The 13,204-nt window shown below is 34.7% G+C and overlaps 1 protein-coding gene across 2 annotated transcripts in view; it reads right to left on the bottom strand.

Annotated features, from left to right (window-relative positions):
- Positions 1-13,204, bottom strand: part of CADM2 (cell adhesion molecule 2) — a 170,135-nt gene that overhangs the window by 128,143 nt on the left and 28,788 nt on the right. The window lies entirely within an intron of this gene.

The raw sequence follows: 13,204 nt of genomic DNA on the forward strand, positions 1-13,204 counted from the left end.
GTCTCTTGCTCTAAAGTACAGTTAGCAAGTCATTTGACATAGTTACTAGGAATAATACTAAAAGTTAACTTTTTATTGTGTATGTTAAAATATAATTGTTATAAAATTACTTATTTCCATTAGGCAATAAAGTCATCCCTAGTAAAAAAAATATTAAAGAATACTTTAAGACATTTATAGTTATAACTTTATGTCCTGTAATACTTTTTAATAAACACAAAGATGGAAGACATGGAAAATAGGCTAAGGGAAGGAGACAATGTAAACACTTTCATTTTTTTCTGAGAGGTTGCTAAATCCTTGCATTGTGTGTCCCACAGTCAACATGGAATTGCCTCCTCCTCTTGTCTCCACAATAAACAATATAGGCTCTGAGCATTCCTGATAGTCAAAAATTATTCTCATCATTGCCTTAGTTGTGATGGAAGAACAGAACTACCTTGGAGTTATACACATTCTATGACTTAGAAGCTAATTAAATAAGTATCAATCAAGTGTGTAAATTTTAGATTAAAATCTTATTTCAGGAAAATAATCAGATTTGTCACATATAGATAAATAAAGCATGATCTGTAAAAGACCTTACACTTATAAATTATTTGTACTTTTTAAACTTATTCTTTCTCAGTCATTTAAACAAGAAAATACATTTAAGGTAATCAATGATAATATCCAGGTTACAAACAGGCATTCCATATATAACATGGTAAGTAATTGCAGTGTAAAACTACCCAGGAAGAAAAATAATTTGAAGACTATGACACATACTTATTATAATTTTAACTAGAGGCCCTGTGCATGAAAATGTGTGCACTGGGAGGGGGGGGTCCCTCAGCCCAGCCTGCACCCTCTTCCAGTCTGGGAGCCCTCGGGGGATGTCCGACTGATGGCTTAGGCTGGCTCCTCATGGGGAGCCGGCCTAAGCTGTCAGTCAGAAATCAGCGCTGCCACAGAGGCAGGAGAGACTCCTGCCACGGCCTCAGTGCTCCCCAGCAGTGAGCCTGGCTCGGGGCTTCTGGCTAAGCTGCGCTCCCCCTGTGTGAGCACACTTGCCACCATGGGGCAGCTGTTGTATTGAGCGTCCACCCCCTGGTGGTCAGTGTGCATCATAGTGACAGGTTGTCCAGCAGTTTGGTCAATTTGCATATTAGCCTTTTATTAAATAGGATTAGTAGAATAAAATAATAAAAAATTAAATATAATTCACTAATTTTTCAATTATTATCATAGTTTCTGACTCAAATGATCATATACTATTATTCAAAGTAGAACATTTTTAAAAGGGAAGGGAACATATTAATAACTAAGCAAGGTAAGAGCTGTGAGCCAGAATAATTCTGGACAAAATGAGGTGTATGGTCTTTTGAAATTTGACTATGTATACATACAGCAAAATTTTATTTCCTTTTGACAATGTAAAATTAAAAAGCTTTATCTCTAGAAATAAAGGTGGCAGAAGAAAGATTAGAAAAATTATTTTGGAAGATAAAATTGTGTTAATTGGGGTGACTATGATGGTTAATTTTATGTGTCAACTTGACTGCATCATGGGATGTCCAGATATCTATCCACACATTTTTAAAATATATTTTATTAATTTTTTTACAGAGAGGAAAGGAGAGGGATAGAGAGTTAGAAACATCGATGAGAGAGAAACATCAATCAGCTGCCTCCTGCACACCTCCTACTGGGGATGTGCCTGCAACCAAGGTACATGCCCTTGACTGGAATCTATCAGTCAGCAGGCCGACGCTCTATCCACTGAGCCAAACTGGTTAGGGCTGTCCACACATTTTTATAAGTATTTCTGTACGAGTGCTTTTGGAAGAGATCAATATTTATTTTTTTTATTTTTAATTCAGTTTACTTTCAATATTATTTCGTATTGGTTTAAAGTGTTAGACAATAGTGGTTAGACAATCATATATTTACAAGGTGTTCCCCCGATATTGCCAGTGCCTACCTACCACCATACATTGTTATCACAATATAATTGACTATATTACCAATGCTGTATCTTACATTCTTGTGACTATTTTCTAACAACCAACTTGTACTTCTTAATCTGGAGGAGATTAATATTCAAATTGCAGACTTAATAAAGCTGATTGCAGCTGGGTCTTATCTAATCAGTTTAATGTTTGAATAGAATTAAAAAAAGCTGACTCTCCCCCAAGTAGGAATAATTCCTCCAGTCTGATGGCTGTATGTTAAAGCACTGGCTTTTGGGGCCTTTAGACTTAACCTGAAACGTCTTGGGTCTGGAGCCTGCTGGCCTTCAGACTGAAATGACATCAATTCTGGTTCTCAAGTTTTTGAACTCAGAATGAAACTAAATAATTTGTTGTTTTTTTTGGTCTCTTGCTTGCAGACTCGGCCTGAAGATCTGGAGACTTGCCAGCCCATGTAATTATATGAGCCAATTCCTTGTGTGTGTGTGTGTGTGTGTGTGTATTTATCTGGTTAGTTCTGTTTCTCTGGAGAACCCTAGCTAAAAGAGAAAGGACATAAAAAAAGTGTGTTATTGAGCAGATTACACCAGGGGCAACTGGGGTTCAGTCCTGCTGTGGAACTCCGAGAAACAATGTAGGGCATGCATCACACTTTTTTCCTAGATGAGCAGGGCATGAGAGTATTTAGGGAATATTTGCCAATTCTCATTAGTACTCAGTGGAGGATTGCCCTGGAGGGAGGAGGGCGTGTTATCTCCCTGTTATTCCTGGTGGACTTGGTGCAAAGAAATGGTGTGTGTCAAAGGGATATGGGCAAGTGTCTGTTTCAGTAAAGTAAAATATACAGTGGCAGGTAGCTATTAGAATAGAGGAAAACAGAACATCGTCTGATTTCTCTTAGCTCTGTCCTTTTTAATTTAAATAGTTATTATCAGAGATGAGAACATGTATAACAAATAGTACCCTGAAGTATGGTTCAGCATTCTCTTTAGATTCAAAATACAAAATTCAGTTAATAAGTAAATTCCAAAGCAGATAATATGCTTAACATGTAGTTCCATGAAATGTTTATGAAGACCACCAGATAACCCCTAAGTTATCAAAGTCAAGGGATATAATACAGTACTCTTTTATGTCACATCAGAATGTTGGTATGAATAAAATGTTGATTAGACAAATGTTGATTAGACTCTATTACTAAAAATTATCTTTAGATTTCTCTAAGAATGTTCCTCCACCCTACCCATCCCCACCATTTCTTATTCAACTCTAACATTTCTAGTTATTCTTTCTCAGATTCTGTTCAGTTGTTTTCTTATATTTACCTTTAGATATTGAGATCATTGAGAATGGTATTAACAATCTATTGTCACATAATTCTCTCTCAGTCCTTTCAGCCACACCCAACTTATTAGTTTCTATCTATTCACCAATCACTCCCAAGTTTATATCTCAGAGCAGTTCTGTACTACATGCTACACTTTTGTGTATGGAGCACCTATTTGACATGTCCACTTGAATATCTGAAAGACACAGCGCATTTGATATGTCCAAAATGAATTCAAAGTCTGCAACCCTCCCCATATAGTCCTGTTCCAGGAATCTCTATTCCAAAGACACCACCAGCCTCTATTCAGTTATATACACCAGATACCTCTTGTTTCCTTATCTTTTCTAAACCAGTCAACTAATCACATCTGGTTGATATACCTCCTAAATAATTTTTAAATATCATTTCTTTTTTGATTGCTTCACAACCACTTCTTTTATCTACTTTACCATACTAGTGAATGGTCTCCCTTATACCAATTTTTCACCCCTCATACTTCTAGAACTAAATAAACTTGTCTCCTCAAAACATGACTCTGATTACATAAATTTTCTGGTTAAAATCTTGTGTGGTTAATCTTTGATTTTAGGATTCCAAGCAAAATAATTAGTATAGCCTTGCTAAGGACAACTATTCATTACCCCAAAATTGGGTCAGATACCTCTGCTACATGTTAGCTTTTTCATCTTGTGTAATTTTCAAAGTTGCTGCTGTATCCTCAGTGTCTGCAGAGTGCTTTATACAAAATCTGTGATTAGTAAATAAATTCTTAAATAAATGAACACACAAATTTGTATACATCTTATCAGTATGGTACATTAATTTTGAAATATTAGAAAAATTAATTGAAATTTATTGGCATCTGATGTATGTAAAATTACTCTTAAGTATTCCTAACACAAACCTTAGGTTGACTTTTACTCTAATCTCATATTTAATTTAATTAAATGGCTATTACTGACTCTCTTCCTAGTGCAATTTTTTTTGCATTAGATAACATTAGTTAACAACTTTCCATGATTATTAAATGAATTTTTTCAATTCAAATACAGCATACTAATTTTTTCTTCTCATCTTTTATAGGGAAAGAACTCAATTTTAACATGGCTGCTTTATCTACCACTTTTTGAGCATTCAAGATTCAAGATCTTAACATTTTCAGTTGTGTGTCTCCAGATCTGAACAAAATGTCTGATAGGTTGTAAGTTTAGCACAAGCACATAAAATAGGTATATATTCATTTATTCAAAAATCATATTTTAGTACTTAATAGTAAGCAAACAAAATATTCATATTTTAAAAGCATAATATTTCCTATAAGACTTTTGCAGGAAAAAATATTTGTTAGAATCCAGTTTTAAAATTCTAGAAATATGAAAACACACTTTTTTCTTAACTATTAATTTTTACTTATCTAAAAAATTTAGAGAGAAGCACAATTGCTCTCAAAAGATATATTGATAGGCACATATTGTTATTTTCTTATTCAAAATTTAACAGGAAGTAAGACTACTTCTTGTTCTATTTGAATGATTCAGGATTTGAATCAAAGTAAATATATGTATCCAGTAGAACGGATTTTCTATATCTTTAACCATGATTTTAGAAAAAGAAAAGATTTAATAAAGCTACTATTAAATCATCTAATGGACAATTTTGCTTGGCAGTGTCTGGCGGCATTTTTGTTTGTTACAGTGTGGGGAGAATACAGGGAGTATCATCAGCCTTTAGTGGGCTGAGGCCAGAGTGCTGTTGAGCATTCTACAGTGCACAAGACAGCCCTGCACAACAAAGCATTGTCTGACCCAAAGTCAACAGTGCCCACCTCTGAAATATTTACATTTACTCTATTCATGACCTATCATTCTCTTCCTTGTTACAACAAATTGGAAACTATTAGAGAACAGTGAAGTTGTGCACATTTATATGGGACTAGAGGCCCGGTACACAAAAATCGTGCACTTGGGGGTCGGGGGAGTCCCTCAGCCCGGCCTGCACCCTCTCAGAGTCAGGGAGCCCTCAGGGGATGTCTGACTGCCTGTTTAGGCCCACGGTCAGACATCCTTAGTGCTGCTGCAGAGGCGGGAGAAGCTCCTGAATTGAGTGTCTGCCTCCTGGTGGTCAGTGCGTGTCATAGTCACCGGTCATTCAGCCGTTCTGTCGATTTGCATATTAGTCTTTATTATATCAGATGCTTGGTCTTTTCTCAGATCTTAGTTTACTTCTGTAATGAAAGGAATGCTGAATACTCTGACTGAGGCCATTGTGATGCATCCCTGAAATAACAATATTTAAAATAAATTCTATCCACATTTCAAGGTCTACCACTTTTGACATACAAGAGTTAACTGAAACCATTTCAGCCACAGTGCGACACTGTCCATTTCCTCTATGTAAGACATACCAACTTATTTTTCTTGTTTGCAAATTTGAAATAAAACTCCAACTTCACTTTCCCTTTAATTCCTAAAATTCTTTTCATAATGTTCAAAATGATCAGGCACTTTTCTTTTAATGATCTGTTAAATTCCTTTTAATGTTAGTGAAACATTGCTGTTGTGGTGATAACTTATTCTTTTTAACAAATAGGTATTAATTCCTATGTGTACAAGATCCATTATTACTACTACTATTCAACTGCTATACATCCACAAATATAGGAATCCATAAGAATTTTGTCCCAATGAGAAAGATAAATCATGTATCATTTAAACTATTGCAAAGTTTAAAAACGAAAGCAACATAGCATTCTGATGAAGTATTATGGGAGTCATTTAGGAGGAGATTATACATGTTTGTCAGAAACAAAGAAAGTTTCCTAGAGAAGTGGCCCTTCCAACAATTTATAGAATGCATAGATTTGAACTGGTGGAATTATTCCAGAGGGGGAAAAAAAGGGAAAGAACTGAAGGCAGACTTGGATAAAGAGTTGACCTAGAGAAGAATATGGGCTATTTAGGAGGATTTGAGAAATACTGTAAAGTATAGGGCACCTTATCTTAAAAGGGGTGCTGAGAGCAGCGTTTTATGAGATATTTTAAAAGCCTTGAATGTTAGGCTGGAGTTTGACTATCAAATAAAAGCAAGAAGAAATCTCCTTAAGTTTTTGACCAAGTGATTATCAGGCTCAGAACTAAGTTTTAGAGAGCTATTTGGCCATGTGTAAAACTGAATGGATCAGGGAGCAACTGGAAACCAAATATCTCTATTATGAAGTTGAACCACAGGAAGATCTTATGGAGAAGACAAGGTAGCAGTAAAATTACAGAGAGTAAATGTTTCCATATTTTTGTTTATATTCTATTTCATAAATTGTTTAAATTGTAAGCTCTACAGTGCATAATTTTAAGTGCATTTTCTCTATATTCCATTTATTATCCTTATTTACATCTTAGTTTCAAATCCTTGTTTCTCCAATATCTTATTCAAGTTATTATAATTAACTGTAAAATATTCAGAAATAAAGAAATTTATAATTTAGAAATTTATGATAACCCAAACAACAAAATAAATACAATCTAGAAATTTATCAAATGGAATATTTTTTTGTATTAATGGCCTGATAAAGTGATATAAATTGCAGTTTTGATTTGATGTTGCTGATAGGTTAGTTTTGCTTTGGAGGACTGAAAGAAATTTAACTTTTTGATAGCTTGAGCACTAAAGATGGAATACTTAGGAAAAGGCATCAGAAAGTCACTTGTTGAATTTCATCATTAGGTAGGGCATTTGAACACTGCTGAAAGTTCTTTAAAAAAGGGGGGAGGCTCCATATCAGCATTTAAAAAAATATGAGAAATCAAAATCCATTGTGTCCCAAACATTTCAAGCTGAATAAACGAGAAACTGCAGATGGGAGTAACTAAGGCTTGGAAAGGTACAAGGAAATATAGCAGTTATGTGCAGAACCTGATACAGAACTCAGGCCGTTGGATTCCTGACCTGGACTCTTTCCTGGATGTAGTGCTTCCCATTCACATTGCCAAACAGCCAAACAAACAAACAAACAAACAAACCCTCAGTTGTCTATGAGAGTTATGGTGGGATTTTCTTCTCTCGTTGCTCTGGGTTCTTCAGTCGGCCACCATTGAGGGACTCCTGCTGCAGCGCTTTGCAGCTAGACTGAGAGTGGTCCTTGGGCTGCATCTTAAAGCTGTTCATGTTTTTGATATAATTTTAAATAAACACTATCAATGGCACCATGCAATAAATTCATCATGGGGACAGAAAAAGAAATAGTAAATAATGAAATGAACACATGAATGCAAAGTTGTTTTAGTTTTTATAAATCTGCCATGGAAGGGTTTATGCTTTCAATGTTGATTTAACACACATGCAACAATAATAGGCACTGCATAGGTTAAGTCGAATGGAATGACAGGTAAAACTATGCAGCTTGCCCTAACCGGTTTGGCTCAGTGGATAGAGCGTCGGCCTGCGGACTCAAGGGTCCCAGGTTCGATTCCTGTCAAGGGCATGTACCTAGGTTGTGGGCACATCCCCAGTAGGGGGTGTGCAGGAGGCAGCTGATTGATGTTTCTCTCTCATTGATGTTTCTAACTCTCTATCCCTCTCCCTTCTTCTCTGTAAAAAAAAAATCAATAAAATATATTAAAAAATGAATAAAACAACAACAAAAAAAAACTATGCAACTTGGTACAGAGTTATCTTAGTTCCTGTTTGTCAATTATTGGGTCTATTTTTATTTCACACATTGTCTCATCTTTAAAATGTCACCTTCCATATGATTTTGGTAAACATCTGAAAGTGCAAAATCATCATCATAAAAAGGTAATTATAATAGTCAAATAAAACAGTAACTGCATAGTTACAGGACATAGTTTCCAGGAATTTTCTCCTTTAGGATGACGACATTTTATTTGTAGTTTTTATGAATGGAAAGAAAAATATATTTAAGAAATGCTTTTATTTTCTTGATATCTCTAAATATGTTTGATTTATATCAGTGATAGTGAATAGTATGTTTCCTAGGCAAAATCACAAATAAAACAATCTCTTTATATTATTTGTACTTATATTATTTCCATTCTCAAGCTTTTCCGTTTTCCTCCACAATATATACACCTAATAGGAAGTATTAGCTAGACCTCTTTGTATTTATAAGAAATAATATATTACTTCTCTATTAAAAACAATACTAAAAAGCCAAGCATTTATGATGCATTATCTGATTTAATGCTTACCAAAAAAATAAAGTAGGTATATTTTCCAGAGGATAAAATTGAGTTTTAAGCTAACTAGTATGAAGTCATAAAGAAGAGCCTGAGTTCCAACCTATCCTTATCTGACTTAAGAACTTCAATTTTAAAATATTCAATATTGATTTTCAAGGTCACACTGCATTCAAAATATAATCTGTTAAGAAGTTTATATTTCACCCTGGAGATAGTGAGCCTGTATTTGGACACTAAACATTGTAGTCTTGTAAAAGCACAGCCCAGCCCTCTATGGACACAGCTAACATATTGCCTCAAATAATCGATGGACTTCCACCACCCACAAATGGCTCCAGTGTCAACATCCTAGACTTAAAACAAAAAACTAAATAGCAAATTACAAAATTTTAGGCATCACAAAGAAAATAGGAAAGGTGTTTTGGAGGCCAGAATAAAACTTTCCATAATTCTGTAATAATTATTTAAATCATGAGTCTTATTTTTAAAAATATAAAGAAAAATGTTCATCCTAAAAAGAAATGCAAGATTAATGCTCAGTATAATATTTGAGGCAATGGCCTCAGTTTTAGTTTTGAGTTACTTTTTGAAATAGTTGTATTTTTGGAAAATATATTTCATGATTTGCATTATTTTTTTAGAGGTCTTCCAAAAATCAAAGAGAAATCTCACTTTTAAAAAAAGATTTATAATTATCCTACTTTGCAATTATGACTCATAAGTATGAGATATATTATAAAAATACAGTGGTGTTATATTTCTTATAAAAATCTTGCTACCTCAACATTGTATAATTACTTCACCATTTACTCATCCTTAACTCAATTATCCCCAACTATGCTAAAAGAAATGACATAAGGTAATTGATTTATGATGAAATCATCTAGAGTGGTGGTATCTGATATAGTAACAATCAGGCATATATGGCCATTTAAATTTAAATGTAAATCAATTAAAATTAAGTAAAACTTAAAGCACAATTTCTTAGTAACACGATCCACACTTCAAGTACTGAGTAGCAACGTATAGCTAGCTATTGGCTACTATTTTAAGACAGATATACAACACTGCCATCATCACAGAAAGTTCACTCATTCTGAAAAAAATGTTCTAATCTCTCTTGTGCTGTTCATTTTCAACAAGAGCTGATTTTTTAAAGTAATTTTGTCAATGTCACATAAAGAAAATAAATGTTGATCTATTGTCTTCTTTTCTGTTTTGTGCATAGTTTTTTCTTAGTACAAATACATCATTCTTATTAAGAATGAACTAAAATCTGACTCATACAACCTGTTCTTCTACAAATTAAATCAGAAAAAAGTTATTGTTTTAATGATATGTGCATAAAAACAGAAAGATGAATAAGAATTTCAATTTATAAAAAGCATGTGGCTTTTTCCACTGCTCATGTGTAAACTATGTTGTTACTTATTATGTGAAGTGTGCAGGCATTTGTGGTTCACAATGAAAAGTCAACATTTTCTTTAATTTCAAGTTTAAAGAAGCTCTCTTCCATCATAGTGGCAGTAAAATTTATGATTAATATTTTATAAAGACATAAAAGTTGCTGTGATATATTTTATAGGCTGAGTCCTTCTAAATTGTATATTGCAAGATTAAGAAGTTAAAACATTTAGCCCTAAAAATGGAATTTCTCCTAATATTTTTTTTCATCATGCTCCTTGACACTATGTGTTCAATACTTATTTCTGATTTCTCATCAAACTTGCCTTTCCACAATAACACAGAATTTTTATTTCAGGTGAAATCATAACTTTCCATTATTTTAGAGATGTATATTTACTCTGTCACTCACCACAGAAAAAAATGCCATCTTTTCTGATTTAGAGATCAAATAAACTAAAAATTTTTTATTTGAGCCAATCTTTGCAATTATTCATAGGAATTTTGTAAAACAAGGTGGAAATCCTAAATCAATGTTCCATAAATTCTAAACTAACCACCTTCTGTTTTTAAAAAAACTCTTCCTAGTTTCCTCCACGTGTATCCACGGAAATTTCCATATCATATATATTGCCCCTGTGCACCTAAGTTGATCTACAATCTACTGTCTGTGAAAACAACCATTGAGATATTAGATGTTTATAAAGATTATTAGAGGCCTGGTGCATGAGATTCATGCACTCTGGGGGGGTTCCCCAGCCTTGCCTGTGCCCTTTCACAGTGCGGGAGCCCTGCAATCGATCTCCCCAAAGAGGTAGGCCCCGCCCACCCATCCAGGGCTCCTCGATGGATTGCCCCAAAGAGGTAGGCCGGAGCCGGAAGACCCCAAGCTGAGGGACCCCCGCCTCACCGCATGGAGGCGGAGCTGCCGGGACCTGCCTCCAGGGCTCCTTGTGCACTCAGCCCCACCCACCCGTGTGCGCCTGCTGTGCACGCAGCCTCCTGGTGATGGATTGTGATGGCATGAGTGTGTGACAACCATTTGCATATTAGCTCTTATTATATAGGATACCCGATTTCCTCTAATTTTGATGCAGACCATTGATAAATGTCCTCTTCCCACTCTCCTCCCCTCATTTCATCTATGGGAAATGTTCTGCACCACTAAAGGAATATATAGCATTATTATCAGTTAGTTGTGATTAACTTCACATATCGAATGATGGTATGCTAGATGCTAAGGGGAAAAAATTAAATAGATCTGGTCTCTGCCTTCTAGCACTTACATATTAAATCATGATAGAATGAGTTGTTATTTTTAATTGGCCAGCAAGTATAACATTTTTCACATAAAGTGTTCTAAAAAATTAGGCAATTCAATTGGCTTCCTCCATAAAGTCTGATTAATAATGCATACTAAAATATGGTGAACAGCTAAAAATGCCTAGGAAGTGTATAATAGTTCCATATTTTACTCCCAAGAAAGTGAAAATGCCTGGCAGCTGACAATTGGCATCTGATAGCTAAGTTGAAATATTTTCAACAAATATAAACAATTCTCAAGAATCTAAACAATAATCAGATGAAGCCATTCTGTGACTATGGAGTGGAATAAGCCAAAGGCAAGTCTATTCCATGACCAGATCTGAAACAAGATAGAGCTCAGGGCATTCAGCAACTATAAAAAATGGCATATTAACTATTGCATCTGTATAATAGCAAATCTAATTCTGCTTTAATATTTTTGCTTTCTAGGTAAAAGTTACCAACATATTTATTACTAGATTTCTCCCAATCCTGACAGTATCCAACTCCAAAACTCTTTTTAAAATATTCAGGACAAGCCTCTCCTAATTCTAGTTATAAAGCCTCTCCTAGCTCTTCCCATGCACTCAGAGATGTCTGGTAAGCCTTCTTCTTTGCCATAGCCACTAAATAAGCCTGATTTGGTAGATGTCCAATAATGTTTGGCTGGCAGTTTCCAACATGCCTTATGACCCAATTTTTATAATTTTATTTTATATGTTGAAAATTTCAGCTAAATGAGTAAATATTATTCTAAACAGTCTTATATGGCTTGATGTGTAAGTGAAAAAATATTTAAGATGCTGATGCTCTGTATCCTCTCAGTATATCAAATTACTAGGTGTACCAGTTAATAATGCAGATTTTTTTCAATAGATGGAGTTGGTATATGTTGATATATATGCAATTTGATATGTATGCTATTTTGTTGTATTGACAACAAGCTTCAAAACTTCATATGTCAAATTTACTGAAGATGTTAACATCATAGATATTTTTACACTTAAAAATGTCGAATTTTGTGCCAAAAAAAGAGCATTTGCAGGAAGTTATAATTCATTAGTTTATTTTGAAGAAAAGTGCTGCTGAATACTTTGGGAAGCTTGTGGTGAACATGCTCCATCTCAAGATACTTGTGAACACTGGTTTCAATGTTTTAAAAGTGATGATTTCGATGTGAAAGACAAAGAACATCCAGGTCAACCGAAAAAGTTTGAAGACCAACAATTGCAAGCATTATTGGATGAAGATGCCTGTCAAACTCAAACCAACTTGCAGAAAGATTAAACGTTGCTCAGCAAACGATTTCTAATCATTTGCAAGCATTGGGAAAGATTTTAAAGAAAGGAAAATGGGTGCCATGTCAACTGAACGAAAGACAAATGGAAAACCAAAAAGTCATTAGTAAAATGTTGCTTCAACGGCACAAAGGAAAGTCTTTTTTTGCATCGAATTGTGACTGGTGATGAAAAGTGGATTTATTTTGAGAATCCCAAATGCACAAAATCATGGGTTGATCCAGGTCAACCATCAACATTGACTGCAAGGCCAAATTGCTTCAGAAAGAAGACAATGCTCTGCGTTTGGTGGGATCAGGAAGGTGTGGTGCATTATGAGCTCCTAAAACCAGCTGAAATCATTAATACTGATTGCTACCGACAACAAATAATCAATTTGAATCACACTTTGATAGTGAAATGACCAGAATGTGCCAGAAGACACAGAAAAGTAATTTTGCTTCATGATGACACACCATCACACACTTCAAAACCAGTTAAAGACACATTAAAAGATCTTGCCTGGCAAGTATTAACCCACCCGCTGTATTCACCTGACCTTGCTCCTTCAGATTACCACTTTTTCTGATCAATGGCACACGCCCTTTCTAAGTAGCACTTCAAAACATACAAAGCAGTGAAAAATTGGACTCTGAATGGTTTGCCTCAAAACAAGAAAAGTTCTATTAAAACAGTATCCACAAATTACCTGAAAGATGGGGAAATGTGTAGCTAGCGATG

The sequence above is a fragment of the Myotis lucifugus genome, unplaced genomic scaffold (assembly GCF_000147115.1).
Source record: "Myotis lucifugus unplaced genomic scaffold, Myoluc2.0 scaffold_75, whole genome shotgun sequence".
Classification (NCBI taxonomy): domain Eukaryota; kingdom Metazoa; phylum Chordata; class Mammalia; order Chiroptera; family Vespertilionidae; genus Myotis; species Myotis lucifugus.